This window comes from Hibiscus syriacus, unplaced genomic scaffold (assembly GCF_006381635.1).
Source record: "Hibiscus syriacus cultivar Baekdansim isolate YM2019G1 unplaced genomic scaffold, ASM638163v2 tig00111741_pilon, whole genome shotgun sequence".
NCBI lineage: Eukaryota > Viridiplantae > Streptophyta > Magnoliopsida > Malvales > Malvaceae > Hibiscus > Hibiscus syriacus.
The window spans coordinates 590865-607771 of NW_024063166.1; the positions used below are offsets into that span (position 1 = coordinate 590865).

At 34.5% G+C, this 16907-nt stretch overlaps 1 long non-coding RNA gene and 1 pseudogene across 1 annotated transcript; both read left to right on the forward strand.

Annotated features, from left to right (window-relative positions):
- Positions 1–16907, forward strand: part of LOC120168886 — a 179868-nt pseudogene that overhangs the window by 147294 nt on the left and 15667 nt on the right.
- Positions 2265–15581, forward strand: LOC120168901. Its single transcript, XR_005520616.1, has 3 exons — positions 2265–2275; positions 10320–10323; positions 15241–15581. It is a non-coding gene; the product is annotated as an uncharacterized LOC120168901 (long non-coding RNA).

A 16907-nucleotide genomic window follows, 5' to 3' on the forward strand; every position in this document is an offset into this window, starting at 1 on the left:
CTGAAAAATCAGATAGGGAAGCCTATTATTGGGTTTGTCGATCACGCTCTACGGCAACGCTAGATCCTACGAATTGGAAAAATCCATAATGGAATCCTAATATAAATAATCTTTATTTAAATAATATACGGAAACCTACGGGTAATTCTTGTAGTACGCGATTCAGGTTGATCTGACGAACGAACAACTGCAGACCTAACTGATCCACGCTCAGGTGAAACACGAGTACCTTCATAAAATGTTTTATTGAATCAATTCCTTAACCAAAACTTAAATAAAAAAATAAAAATATTAAAATACTAAGCCTTTTGGTTTCACATGCTCGATTCGGGGATTTTGGGTCAGAATTTGGCAAAACGGACTTCGGAATCAAATTCAAGACGTCGAAAAACACAAAGCATGACCTTCCGAAATTTTGAATTCTTGGTCAAAATCAAAGTCAACAGGTTTGACTGACAATTTGAAGACTTTTGGGTTCGAATTTGGAAAAACGGACCCCAAAAACGGATTTGGGATGTCGAAAACTATCAGGATAGGTATATTCGGAAAAGATTAACAATAGTTTTATAGCTGGTCAAAGCCGGTCAAAGTTTTGGTCAAAGGAGGTCAACAAACTGTCAACCATTTTACAGAAATAACACCCTTTTTAAAATAATTACTAAAATAGCACCAATTTTGAATTAATTACTAAAATAGCATCATTTTGAATTAATTACTAAATAGCACCTATTTAGAATTAATTACTATAATGTCACCCGGTCAACGGTCAACGGGTCAGGTCGGGTCAACAGGTCTGGTCGGATAATGGGTCAGGTCAACGGGTCGGGTCAAAACCGGTCAAACAGGTCATTTTGAGCTTGCCCACGCGCAGTGGCGACGCGTGGGATAATTTCTGGCAGCATAAAATTCACGGAAAATTTTCTAAAAATTATTTTGAGCGATTTCAAGATACTTACAAAGATCGGTTTAAATTTTTAAACGGCGAAGAGCTCGATTTCAACAAATCGAAAACTTTGACCGTCTCACCTCCCCCACGCGCCGCCGTCGACAGAGACCAAGGATGACACCGGCGGACTCGGAATGACACAAGGAACATGATGGTGCGGGAGGTGTCGTAAACGTAGCAACGTTCGACGATGAATTTAGGATTTTCTAGGAGGTTGTGCTAAACAAAACGTCGATGCTTTGACTTGAAATTCACGGCGTTTAGCAGTGTTTCACCTCAATTAATTTAAGGGAATTGTTTTTGACTCGATAACAAACACGATGGTGGTTTCAAAATAACGATCAGAATTCGAACGGCGTCGAGATCGTTGTCAGAAGTTGACGTTGGGGGAAGGAAATTTAGAAGCTATTTAGGAGCAATTGGTTTATGATTTTTCAGAAACCAATTGCCGTATATAATATCAAACCTCACCAACTTTTCTTGGGTAAATTCAGGGTTTGGTCCCTGAATTTCCTTTAACTCTAAAATAAGCTATAAGTTTTAAAAACTTTTAATTTAGTCCCCATATTTGACCAATTTACTTAATTAACTCCTCCAAATTCAATTAATTATTATTATTATTATTTTCAAAATTTCGGGTTGTTACATGTAAAATTCAAATATTTTAATCGTTGGACTCTTAGTGCATCGGTGTACTAAGAGTGCAACGATGCATAGAATGCATTCGATGTTTTGAAAAAGTCTGAGTGCATCGATGCATGATCTATGCGTCGATACATCAAATGCATTTGATGTTTTCATAAAACCCTGAATGCATCGATGCATGGTATGTATATCGATGTATCAAATGCATTCGATGTTCAATTAATTCATTAGTGCATCGATGCATGGTTTGATGCATCGGTGCATGGCTTTGAATAATTGAATTTAAGGCTTGATTTTGGTTCAAAATACTTTGTGAAAAAATTGTTTCAAAAATATATTAAGTATAAAACACAATTTTACACATTTAGTAAGGTTTGAATTTGATCTTGAAAAACTTGGAGTAATAATTTGATATTCGATTAATTCAATCGAATATACTTAGAAAATCATTTGTAAAATCTTAAAATTCATTTAACTTAATTTGTTATATCGAAATATCAAAATGTTTTCAACAATCTCCCCCTTTTTTATATAACAAAACACTTGAGTAATTTTAAGATTTTCTTTGAAAAACTATTTTGAAAAATCAAGTTTCAAGTTTGAAATCTTACTCCCCCTTACTATAACACTTTTCCCTTTTAAAAATATTTCAACTCTCAACACTTAACATTTCTCCCCCTTTTTGTTAAATAAAAAAGACTCAAAAACAAAGTGAAACAAGGCTTTGAAAAACATAGCCAGTTGATTAATCATATTAATCAAATATAGCTTAAGCTGCTAAGATCAAAGATCAAAAGAGAGGTTAGCCATTAGTTTCATAAACAATATTCATAAACAATGTAATGGATAATTGGTCATAATGTAACTAATATGATGCAACATTAATAAATATTTAGCTCAAAAATGAAAATTCAAACCAAACCAATATATATTAAGTCTAAAATCCATAAAACATTCAAATCATATATCCAAACAAATTCAAGCAAGTCAAGAAATAATCCCCAATGTATTCAAAATGTTTTAACAATAAACGGTCAAAGATGATCCAAAACAAAAACAAGATCTACTCGTCCATAGAAGGATCGGGAGGAGGCGGAGGAAATCGGGCTTGCATCTCAAGAGAGAGAGCATCCATGCGAGCAAGCATCTCTCTTTGAAACTCCATCTGTCGAGCTTCCAAAGTGTCTAAGCGTTGATTTACTGCTTCGTGAGTAGCAGTCAATTGTGATTCGATGGAAGCATACCGTAGATCAAATGTCTCCAAGACCGATCAAAAATATGGAGACATTTGATCCTCTTGTGGAGCTGGTTCCGGTGCAGGCTTGTCATCGGATATGTGATCATCAATGTCTTGCATAAGCTATTGAAATTCAGGATCATCGTCAGCATCCGGAGCCGGAGGAGGAGGAGGAGCACGAGATGAGCTAGGAGCAGATCGTGAGGAACTAGCTCCCGAAGTTTATTTGACGGGTCTAAAAACCCATTGATCGGTTACCTCGTCTTGTTTCCAATCCGCTTTCTTCAAGGATGTGAGATTGATTGGGTTTTGGAGAGGAATAGGATTGTCAAGAGAGACATCCAGACCGAGTTTGATAAAAAGATTGCTAAGAAGACAACATAAACTAGTGTTTCAACGTGTTTGGACAGGATAATGTTTACGGTATCGACTAGCACACTAAAGATAATCTGTGGAAGATTTATTTTGATCTTATTCTTAATACAATACATCCACCATAAATCCCTAGCACGAAAGTGGAGTACCTACCCGCGGATGGTCGAAACCACCACAAGATCATTAAGTGAAGAAACGATCGTGATGAGATCAGAGGGTACTAACACTAGCGTTTGGGAGATATGGATATTCCACAGTTTCTTTTTCATCATATACACCATCATCATCTAACCCAAATTTTGAAGCTATAGTTGTGGAATCAACAAGAATATATTGTCCTAGAAGGTAGGATCTAATTCCTATAGTTCCACATTGAGTTTCATTTTGAATACAGACAGCATTAGAATAGAAAATGCGGACTAATTGATGAAAGACGACAGGTCTAAGAGAAAACAATTTATCAAACTTCCATGTTCTAAGAATTGAGAGGTATTCAAATTTAAAGTCTATCATGGCTTGTAGAGATGGAATACGTTCTTCCCTAATTCTATAGGATTGAAAAGAATTCATGTACCTAGAGTACAATTCGTCTCTTCGATGCTCAGGCATGTTAAAACAAGATCCTAATAGACTATTTGATGGAGGAGGAATGGGATTTGGAGGTTGGTTTGAACGAGAATGACTCGATGAAGTCCTAGGGTGTTTAGGGTTTGACATTGTTTAGAAATCAAAAAACGGAATATAACCTGCAAATTGAAACACATGTATGCACAATAATCAATCCCAAAACTCACTTGAGTCCTCAATAATTCAAGGTTCTCTAAACCGAATCCTAATGGGCAAGGTTTTGAAAACTATTTGAAAATAATATTTGTAAAATCATAATATGTATAGTTTTCATGAAAACAACATAATTAAATCAAAAACATCAAATTTAAAAATTTATTTCAGATTTTCGAATTTTTATTTATTTCGAAAATTCATAAATTTAATGAAAATTTGTGAGTTTTTGATGAAATTAGTTGTAAAAACTAGTTTGTAATCATCAAACAATCGATGCCTGATATAATATTCATCCTAGAACTAATTAAAACTAGTCCTAAGATCAAAAATCAATAAAATAGAGTTTTTAGAAAAGTTTACCTTGAAATTTCGGATTGAGAGGGATGTATTGATGTTTTGCACGAATTAATGATTGAAGCAGGATTAAGAGTTGAAAAGCTTGAAGATTCCGATCAAAAACCAAGGATTTGGAGCAATTTTGAGAGTAGGAGAGGAAGAGGAGGCGTACGGCTAAGAGAGAGTATAAGAGTGTTTTTGAGAAAATAAGGAAGAAATAAGGTTTTTATCCAAAAACCCGATGGATGCATCGATGCATGGCCTTGTGCATCGATGTACATTCAAGGCGTGCATCGGTGCATCAACATGATGAATCGATGCACATTCAAAGGGATGCATCGATGCATTGTTAAGTGCATCAGTGCATGAAGCACAAAAATGTCAAAAATCCGTTTTAAACACTCAAAATGCTAAATTAATTAGCTCTAGTGGCATTGACAACTCATATATTGAAAATTAATCATGTTCAATCAATCAAATTAATATTTAAACAACATTTGAACATAAAATTAATTTTCATCAAGCAACATAAACTCCCCCTAACTAATAGCAATGAATGTAATCAAAAATTACTATTATAAGCATTTTTCATTTATTCTTAAAAGTGCTAAAATTGTTTTAAACACTAAGTGAAGATAGGTTGGTCAAACCTAATTCTCTCCTAAGTGTCCAAAATATTTCCTTGTCTAAAGGCTTTGTAAAGATATCCACTAATTGATGCAAAGTATCAACAAATTCTAGAATTACATCTTCCTTAGTGACATGATCTCTAATGAAGTTATGTCTAATTTCAATGTGCTTAGTTCTAGAGTGTTGGATGGGATTTTTAGTTAGACAAATAGCATTAGTATTATCACACTTGATAGGAATACTACCTACTTCAATTCCATAATCAAAAAGTTGTTGTTTCATCCATAAAACTTGTGCACAACAACTACCGGCTGAAATGTATTCCGCTTCAGTGGCAGATAATGCAACACAATTTTGTTTCTTTGAAAACCAAGAAATCAACATATTTCCAAGGAATTGGCAAGTACCGGAGGTGCTTTTCCTATCTAATTTGCATCCTCCATAATCCGCATCAGAAAAATCATGCAAGCTAAAGCTAGAGTCTCTAGGATATCAAAGTCCTAAACTAGGAGTGTCCTTAAGGTATCTAAAGATTCTCTTAACAGCTAGTAAATGTGATTCCTTAGGGCATGATTGAAATCTACCACATAAGCAAACACTGAACATAATGACCGGTCTACTTGCAGTTAGATAAAGTAAAGATCCAATCATTGACCTATATAATTTAACATCTACACATTTACCTCCTTCATCTAAGTCAAGGTTTATTGAAGAGCTCATTGGAGTGTCATGAGGTTTGCCATTTTCCAGTCCAAACTTCTTGAGCATATCTTTGACGTACTTAGCTTGATTGATGAAGATGCCATCTTTTCTTTGCTTGATTTGGAGTCCCAAGAAAAATGAGAGCTCCCCCATCATGCTCATTTTGAATTCACTTTGCATTAGCTTAGAAAATTCTTGGCAAAGAACATCATTAGTAGAACCAAATATGATATCATCAACATAAATTTGAACTACTAATAAATATTTACCTTTATATTTTAAAAACAATTTAGTGTCAACCTTTCCTTTTGAAAAACCTTTTTCAATTAAAAAACAATTACAATCTTTCATACCAAGCTCTTGGAGCTTATTTTAAACCATAAAGTGGTTTTGTTAATTTAAGAACATGATTTGGAAATTTTGAATCTTCAAAACCTGGAGGTTGTTCCACATACACTTCTTCTTTTATAAAACCATTTAAAAATGCACTTTTAACATCTATTTGATATAATTTAAATTCATGAAAGCATGCAAATGCTAATAATATTCTAATTGCTTCCATCCTAGCTACGGGAGCATATGTTTCATCATAGTCTATGCCCTCTTCTTGAGTATACCCTCGAGTAACAAGTCTAGCCTTGTTTCTCGCTATATTACCACTCTCATCAAGCTTATTCCTAAATACCCATCTAGTACCTACAGTAGATTTATTACTAGGCCTTTCAACTAATGTCCAAACTTTACTTCTCTCAAATTGATTTAACTCTTCTTGCATAGCCATAATCCAATGTTCATCATTTAATGCTTCTTTAATATTCTTAGGCTCTATGCATGAGATAAATGCAACATAATTACAAATATTTCTAAGAGAAAATCGAGTTGTTGCCCCTTTGGATGGATCACCTATGATTTCACCATCCTTGACATAGTTGTACTCTCTTGGATAAGATACTTCCCTTTCTTCAATGGTTGGATTCTCGAGAAGATCATGAGTTACCTCATCTTTTGTTTCTTCCTTTGATGGTGTTTCTCCAACGTCATGTCTAACGTCATTTGTATTTATAATGGCTACATCATCATTCACACAAGAATCCTTCCTCGGAAGGGGATTATCATCGAAAACAACATTTATAGACTCTTCTACAACTAAAGTTCTTTTATTAAATACTCGATAAGCTTTAGAATTTAAGGAATAACCCAGAAAAATTCCTTCATCACTTTTAGCATCAAATTTGCCAAGGTTTTCTTTACCCTTGTTCAAAACAAAAACATTTACATCCAAAATGATGAAAATAGCTAATGTTAGGCTTTTTATTTTTGAAAAATTCATATGGAGTCTTCTTTAAAATTGGCCTAATCATTACTTGATTTACAACATAACAAGCGGTATTTGTGGCTTCCGCCCAAAAATATTTTGGTAAATTATTTTCACAAAGCATGGTTCTAGCCATTTCTTCTAAAGTTTGATTTTTCTCTCAACAACTCCATTTTGTTGAGGGGTTCTAGGTGCTGAAAAATTATGACTAATACCATTAGAATTACAAAACTCATTAAATCCAAGATTTTCAAATTCAGTGACATGATCACTCCTAACACTAGTTATAGAGTAACCTTTATCGTTTTGGATTATTTTTGAAAATATGATGAAATGTTCTAATGCTTCATCTTTAGTACTTAAAAATAGAACCCAAGTATATATAGAATAGTCATCTACCAAGACAAAAGCATATTGTTTTCCACCCAGCCTAGTAGTCCTAGTTGGCCCAAAAAGATCTATATGGATCAATTGTAACACTCTACTAGTTGATACGTCATTAATGGATTTAAAAGAAATTCGCTTTTTTTTTTCCTTTAGCACAAGCATCACAGATTTTATCATTATCAAATTTCAGTTTAGGCAGCCCTCTTACTAAGTCTCCTTGAATTAGCCGTTGTAAAACACTCATGCTAGCATGTTCTAGTCTCCTATGCCATAACCAACTATCATGCTCATCTTTTGCAACAAGGCATAAATTAGTCATATCTATGGAATCTAAATGCACCATGTAAATGTTTCCTATTCTATGACCAACAAGCATAATTCGATTAGATGCAATGTCAATGACTTTACAACCATTAATATCAAATATGACATTGAATCCCTTATCACAAAATTGACTAATACTCAATAGATTATGTTTTAATCCATTCACATATAAAACATTCTTAATTTGTATGGAAGAGGTATTACCTATAGTGCTTATACCTTCAATGTAACCTTTTGAATCATCACCAAAAGTTACTTCTCCTCCATTTTTGGCGTTAAGCTCAATGAACCGGCTTTTGTCTCCGGTCATGTGTCTTGAGCATCCACTATCAAGGTACCATGAGTTTGAATTTGTTTCTCGTGCCTTGTAGCAATGCTCCTTTTCCTACAAACATAGATTAATTTCTAATTTTTTGGTACCCAAATTCTTTTGGGTCCATATTCATTAGTTTCCAACATCGTAGTCCCCTTAGGTATCCATTTGTGTAGGATATCCTTATCTTTAGTAGTAATGAGCTCTTTAGGAACCCATATACTTCTAACAATTTTTCCATTAGAGGTTCTTTGGGGACCTCTATGATTGTAGTTTTTAAAACTTTTTCTAACAAAGTTGGATTTTGAATTTTCTCTATTTTCAAAACGTTTTGTTCCAACTTTATCAAAAGAAGCTTTAAGATCATCAATTTTCTTTTGATGATCATCATTGACCTTTGAAAGTAAATTTTGCAAATCCAAAATTTTCTTTTCAAACTGCAAATCTTTGATTTTACTTTCAAGATCGTTGTTGGTTTTGGATATGAGTTTATTTTCATTTTTCAATTTTGAAACATCATTTTTATATTTTAAAAACAATTTCTCATAATCTGAAGCCAACCCATTATATTCCTCTAATAACTCATCATAGGATAAATCATCAAAATTAGATGAGTTAGAGGTTACCTTAGAATCTTTCCCGAATGTCATCAAGCACAAGTTTGCTACTTCTTGTTCCTCTTCATCGGAACCTTCTTCATCGCTCCATGTAGCCACATGAGCCTTGTGCTTATTCTTTGATTGACCATTTCTCTTCAATTGTGGGCAATCATATTTGACATGCTGCGGCTTTTTGTATTCATAGAAAATGATTGGGTCCTTTTCTTTTGATTCATTTTTAAGGCCTTCATTTCGTTTGAATTTTCTCCCTCGGTAAGGTCTCATCATTTTTCTGAACCGTTTGGCAAACAATACCATTTCCTCGTTATCGTCATCTTCATCCGAATCACTCTCATCTTTTGTGGATTTGAGAGCAACTCCAATGTTTTTCTTCTTCTCATTCTCCTTTGGTGTCTCTTCAATCTTATCAAGGTTCACCTCATCTTCAAGCATCATTTCATGAGTGAGGAGGGAACCAATTAGCTCTTCAAGAGTTAAGGACGTTAGGTCCTTAGACTCGATGATTACCGTCTTCTTTGATTGCCATGATTTTGGAAGGGAGTAAACTAACTTCCTCACAAGCTTTTCATTTGAAATCATCTCTCCATATGATTTGAGACCATTGACAATCATTGAGAATCTATCCGTCATAGCTTTGATATCTTCATTTGGTTTCATCCTGAAATTTTCATAGCTATGCGTTAGAATACTAATTTTAGATTTTTTACCTCATCGGTACCTTCATGAGTGACTTGAATCTTGTCCCATATTTCTTTGGCAGTTTTACAAGATGAAACTCTTCCGTATTCATCTGGTCCAAGAGCACAAAATATGATATGAATGGCTTTGGATTTGAGCTGGAACATTCTTGTCTCTCCTTCACTCCACAACCTTGGATGAGTGAGAGGCTTGATGTATCCTTCTTCTATGGAATTCTATGCTCCCATGTCACTTTCTTGAATAAAGTACATCATCATATTCTTCCAATAGGCATAGTTAGCTCCATTGAAGAAAGGAGGCTTGTTGACGGGCATCAAATTGAGACCGTAGTCGAAGTTTGAAGCGGAGGCCATTGATGACTTTGATTATCGATGTAACTCTTCCCGAATCGACTCAAGAGGCGATTAAACCTTCAAATGAGTTAGGCTCTGATACCAATTATTGAGTTAATCGATTGACGGAATCTGCCAAGAGGGGGTGAATTGGCAATTAAAATTTTAGTGGAAGCTTTTGTAGAAAATTGAAAAGATTTGCACAACGATTTAGAGTGGTTTGACTTTATCAACCAAAGTCTACGTCCACTACCTTAGCTATCCACACTAAGTATTTTCCAACAAATTCACTAATTTGTTATTTCTTTTGAGGCCAAAGAGATAACCTTACAACACCCTCAAGAATATACCCCAATTCTTGAGAACACTATTTCTCAAAGAGAAGATTACAAATTTGGAAACTTACAAGGAAATCCTCACAAGGTAAATTGTTTGCACAATTCTAGAACAAAGAAAGAACACTCAAGAATAATACAATTGAGCACAATAAGTGTTCTTGAAAGCAAAAATGAATATTGAATGAAATAGGCTTGAAAATGTTCAAACTTAAGGTTTGATGCTTTCTCTTTGATTCTCTCTTGATTCTAGTTGCTTATTGTTTCTTGTTATTGATCAATGGCTTCTAAGCTTATTTAAATATACCTTCAATTGATTCTGAATATTGGGGATGATTAGTGAAGTCAATAGAGCCGTTTAAGTGTGAAAACAATTAATAAATTCAGTTGGGAGCGTCTCATGCATCGATGCATACCCTAGGTGCCTCGGTGCATCAAGTGTAAAATTCAAATATTTTGACTGTTGGACTCTTAGTGCATCGGTGCACTAAGAGTTCATCGATGCATAAAATGCATTCGATGTTTTGAAAAAGCCTGAGTGCATCGATGCATGGTATGTGCATCGATGCATCAAATGCATTCGATGTTCAATTAATTCATTAGTGCATCGATGCATGGTTTGATGCATCAGAGCATGGCTTTGAATAATTGAATTTAAGGCTTGATTTTGGTTCAAAATATTTTGTGAAAAATTGTTTCAAAAATATATTAAGTATAAAACACAATTTTACACATTTAGTAAGGTTTGAATTTGATCTTGAAAAACTTGGAGTAATAATTTGATATTTGATTAATTTAATCGAATATACTAAGAAAATCATTTGTAAAATCTTAAAATTCATTTAAATTAATTTGTTATATCGAAATATCAAAATGTTTTCAACAGTTTGAGATTTTGGAATTAGATTTTATTATACCATAGTCAGTGAGTTAATGCCCAACTTAGAATGACTTCAATTTTTAATAGAAAAAGACGAGTTTGAAATATATGAATAGTCGAGTGATCATTTTATAACTTTTAATAGTTGAATGACTCAATAAAACAACATCTCATAATCAAATAATAATTTCATAATTTTTAATAATCATGAGACTCAATATAACAATGTTATAGTTGAAAATCATCTATATACTTTATTCAATTTGATTTAGGATAAGCTATGGGTTTAGAAAAGAAGTAGAGGGCTCGGCCTGGCCCATCAGTGTAGTCCAAGAACATTTAATTGTTAATCTTTGCATATTGTCGTTGTCTCTTTTCTTCTCGTCATGCAAAATAGAAAATAAGAAAAATTCTTGTTAATCACTTTCATTGGATTTATTAGTTCCCCAAATACAATCATCGATAAACACATATAGAGAGAATGCAAGGGAGTTGCAGAACTAGAATCGAGGTACCGGAAATGGTGGTTTTGGACATTCTCTCAAATATTCCTGTTAAATCCTTGATGAGTTTCAGGTGGGTCTGCAAGCCATGGTCTTCATCTTTTCGAACCCATCATTTCATTTCCAAACATCACCAAAACAACCTTAGAAAAAACAACCTTAATCTCCTCCTCAAACGTTGTTAGTTCCAAACCCATGTCTCCCAGTATTTCTCTCAACTTTCCATCAAGAAAGGCCTAAACTTTACAGTTAAACACAACATTCACTTACCCTTTTTCGAGCATTGTATGTCTGGTACTGCAGTTTCTGGACCTTGTAATGGATTGGTGTGTTTACGAAGGGATGATAAGGTTTCCCTTTGGAGTCCATCAACTAGAGAGTTCAAAATTTGTAAGGTATGGCTCATAAATATACCGGTAAAGAGGACAGGGGATGGAGCAGAGTGAGGACGTAAGCACATTGTCGAACCTATGAGATATGGAATAAAACTTCTAGCCCCGTCTAGACACAAAGGACATACGCACATTGCCGAACCTCGTTAAAATTCTTGTGTTCTTTCGTTTACTTTGCCCGATTCTTCAACAAAATTCTTCCTCAATCCTCGGTCTCTCGCCCTCCTTTAGCAGATTTCACTAGTTTTGATTGCCTTGGTTTTGGGTTTGATTCTCAAACTAATGACTATAAAGTAGTGAGATTTGTTACTAATTATTTTGAACACAAGGAAGATGTAAGCAGAATTCCTGATTGGAATCACCATGTTGAGTTGTATTCACTTAAAAGTGATTCATGGAAGGAAATTTCAGCTCATGATGTTTATCCTTATGATGGTCCTCCTGAGTACAATATTTATATAAATGGGTTTTATTATTGGCAAGAAAATGGGAATTTTGATTACCTTCTCCTTTCATTTGGCATGGTTAATGAAAAGTTTTCAACTTTACCATTGCCTGAATTTGGTAGGTTTTTTGTTGGTTAAGTTTTGGAGTTTAAGGGATTGCTTGGTGTTATTGTTTATTCATTGCTAGGTACCGACAAGTCTTTTGATTTATGGGTTATGAATGGATCATGGACTAAACAATTGAGTATTGAATCTGTTTCTGGAGTTAAGAGACCATTGAGGTTTTGGAAAAATGGTGAATTGTTTCTTGAGACCCTGATCATGAACTAGAGTTATTCGACCCTCGAAATGAGAGCTTAAACATCTTGGCATCCATACTAATTTGACCATTTACATTATTGTTTATGTTGAGAACTTGGTTTCAGTCAATGGAAGAGCATAGCATGAGGAATATATAATACGTCGGTCAGCTGAAGACGCATTAACTTGATATTGAACACGAACATCGATGGGGAACTAAAACAAAAGGGGTAAGATTCAATGGGATTTTCTCTCTTTATGTGCAATTTATGCCGACTATATTGTCTTATGAGGTTTTCCAATAATGCTACTATTGTTGGCTTTCCATATATGTCTTCTATTGACTTGTAAATACAAATAAACGTGGTTGAATTCTGTTTGGTTTTTGTTGTTTTAATGAATTTATGACGTTTCTTCCTGTGGAATCGATTATTTTTAACTCTTGTTTCATGATCTAACAACATGCACATCATGATGTGTAGGTGTGCATATACATGTTGCGCATGGAGTGCTTTTGCTACTTGAATTGTGCTTTAGAGATCTTAATGTCTCCAGTAGCTTGAATGTAATTTGAAGTTGAATATGGGAACTATTATTATTATCGTTGTTATTATGATCATGTCTTGTCTTGTAAAAACGAAACTCAAACTACCTGCAACCGCTGCTTGTCTATGTTTTTCCTGCCTCTTTCTTCAACCAACTGCTTACATGTTGCCATTGTGTTATATAAATGCAAGTTGGTTTCTCACTTCAACTATGGTTGCTGATAGTTTGGATTGTAGTTGTATTATGCTGCTCTTATCTGAACCAAATCGTTATTGAGGGTATTAACAGAGGTAATTGGGTTAGACATTATTCTTGAAGTGATTTCAATTTGTTTCCTTCGTGGAATGTTTCTGGAGATTGTTTCTTCTTCTGCACTAGAGTTATATATAATAATTCCTTGTGCCTTTGTGTGTTCTTATACAAAGTTACTAATAAAATATTAGCTGACCCTATTCCCATATATAATGGGATAAGGGGGAGGTAAGATAATAGGCTGGCCACAATGCCAGATTGAGAGCAACTTCCGTGGGAGACCTCCGACAGTCAAAATTATGAATTGCCCATCGTGGGACTCGATCCTACGAACACAAGGTTAAGAGCCTTGCGCTCGACCAACTGAGCTGGACGGGTAATTCATAGAGTTTCTAATACATTTACAGTAATATAAAATTAATTTTTATGTTAGATTTATTTTTATTCAATTCGGTCATTGTGTTTTCGTGCATTTTGAATCTGCATAAAATAGAATCTTATGATCCTGCAGATGCATATAAGAACTGGAACAATGCAAATGGTCATACTCTTTACTATGCTCAGCATCCATGCAGGTATAGTAAAATTTTTTGATTTGTTTTAAAAATTTGTTCGAATTATTTCTTATAAATATTGAAAAAGATATCAAGATAAAACTTTAGTTACAATTGAGAGGCCAAATGAGATGTTTCTCATTAATTTAACATCCGATGTCATACCTTTGACGACAATTAACAACGATGCAGTGATCATTTTGTAATTGAATCGAAAGTTTAATGACTATTTTATAAATTTGAAAGCTTAGTAGTAAAAATATTATTTTAACATAATTTAGTTATTATTTATACATTATATCTATCAGAAAAATGCATATTTTTTAAAGAAAAGGTAAATGCTATTTTGATCCTTAAAGTTGTATTTTATTATCACTTTGGTACTTAGTTTTTATTTAACACTAAACGTTTCAATATTGGTACAAATTACTCAATCTGTTTTTATGTTACCAAAAAAACAAAACAAAAAAATGACGACACTCTTAGAGCATGATATGACGCACATAATACATATTAAATTTATAAACCTTCAATAAAATTATAAAATCCCAAAATTTCCTTAAAATTTTCTTTAAAAAAAGTGGTTGTCCCTTTTTCCCCATATGTATGGGGTAAGGGAGAGGTAAGATAGTAGGCTACCCCAAACACCATGTTGAGAGCAGCTTCCGTAGGAGACCTCCGAATTATGAAATGCCCTCCGAATATGCATTCATATTATTTTTTTAACAAATTTAACATTTAATTTAATAGTATAATTGCATTCAGCCTGTTTTAAATCAAGTCAATACATTTCTATATATAATTGATAGTTTATTAAGCCAATAATTATTCATTTTTAATAATGTAAATCTAAGATTAAATTAGTTTTTCTTTTTGCAAGAACATTATGATTTGTCCTTCCACATCTTTAACAAGCTCCCAATGTCTTTTTCTTGTTAAACAAATAAACAAAATCGTGTGATTTGTCGTCTTCCTTGTTTTCTTTCATTTAAGTCCTAATTTATCTTCCCCAAGATAAAATCTTTGAACAAAAAAAAAAACAAAAACAGAGGAAACATAGAAGGTAAAAAAAGGAAGGAAGAAGATGCAAGGATTGAGCAAACTAGAAACGAGTTACCAGAGATGTTGGTGTTGGAGATCCTATTGAAGCTTCCCATTAAATCTTTGACACGTTTCAAGTGCGTTTGCAAGACTTGGGCTTCATCCTTTCAAACCCCTCATTTCATCGCCAAACATCAGTAGAACAACCTCAAAAACAAAAACCTCAATCTCCTCCTCAAACGCTATCACAGTAACACCCATGATGACATCTATTATTTCTCTCAACTGTCGACCGAGAAAGGCCAAAACTTTAGAGTGGAACACAATATTCACTTACCCTTTTCCAGAATTATTGGTATGCACCTATAGTTGATGGTCCTTGTAATAGGATCTTATGTTTACATGATGCTGGCAAGGCTGCCCTTTGGAACCCATCTACCAGAGTTCAAAATCCTTCCTCAATCCACAGTCCATCACCCTCCTACAGTAGATTCCACTAATTTTGGCTGCCTTGGTTTTGGGTATAATTCTCAAACTGATGACTACAAAGTTGTTAGATTTATTACTAATTACTTTGAAGAGAATCTAGATGAAGGGTTGATGGCAGATTGGATCCACCAAGTTGAGTTATATTCCCTTAAAAGTGATCCATAGAAGGAAATTTCGGTTCCTGGGGTTCATGTTTATGGTTCTCTATGTTGCACGGATACGGGGACGGATACGGAGACTGGGACAGGAAACGACAATTTCTAAAATTACAGGGTACGGGAACGGTAAGGGTACATCATATAAAATAATTTTAAAATTATAAATAGATGTAAAAAATCATAAATAAAGTCAAATATCAAGACTCAAACCACAATATTAAATTTAGTTGGGTTAGTGCATCATAATCCGGGATGTTTAGCCAAAGACCATGAGAGACAGCGGTCGGAACACCCTCACGGAGGCTGAAGGGGTATCCACGGACAAAGTCTGCACCCTCCCTATACGGGTCGTACAGGGTGTTGAAGATGAAGGGAGTGAACGGGGATAACATGTTCTTAATGTGTTGCTCGAGTGCATTGATCGCTTTGCTAGATGGGTCCTTAGCAACCTAACAACAATAAAAACAAGACCCAAATCTCAGATCTTGACTTGCAGATTGATGTTCATCATGTAACATGAATATATAACATCCAAGATTTTAAAATTCCATAGTTGTACATCACAATGCAAGCACTCCCTTAATAATTGTAAGGTATATTTTCATGATTTAGGAACGTGCAAAGCTTCCAAAAGTGCACTCCATGTGAAGGTAACTTTGTAGACACCATAATGAAGGGCACAGAAGAGATTCAACAAATGAGTTAATCCAAATCTCACATCAAAACAATAAAAGCATAGAACTTTTGTTTTGACCAAAATAACAGAAACCCACTACAAAAACACCACAAGAATTCAAATCAATGTAGAGATCCAAAAAATCGACTAAAATAGAAGGGAACTTACACAGCAATCATCATCAATGGTGAAAATATACTTCTTCTTGGAGACCATGTAACCAAAGCAACGGCAAGCAGAGTCCTAGAAGGATATGCGGGAAGCCTTAGGACCGAGGATCCTATTGATTTCATTCCTGTTGTAAAGCTCGTAGTCAAATCCCTCGGGGACCTTGATGGTCTTGGAAGGATCACCATCTAGAACGATGATGAGATGGTAAGGCTGGAAGAAAGGCCTCCACATCTCAAGAAAGTCCAAGTTCCTTATGATTGGTATAACGATGTCAAGCTCATCTTTCAGCAGAGCCACTGCTGGTGCTGTTTCTTTTGTTGCTGTTACAGGCTCTGCCATTTTCACTGCAAAGAAGGAAAAACGAATAGAGAAATAGAGTTTTTAACCTTCTTGCAGTTTAATTGTTGGAGGATTACTGATCTGATTCGAGAGGGAAAGCCTATGCCAATATATATAGATGGCAATGGAGATTGAGGAGTCATGTGAGAAACGAGTGAAACATACCCAACGAGCACCGAAA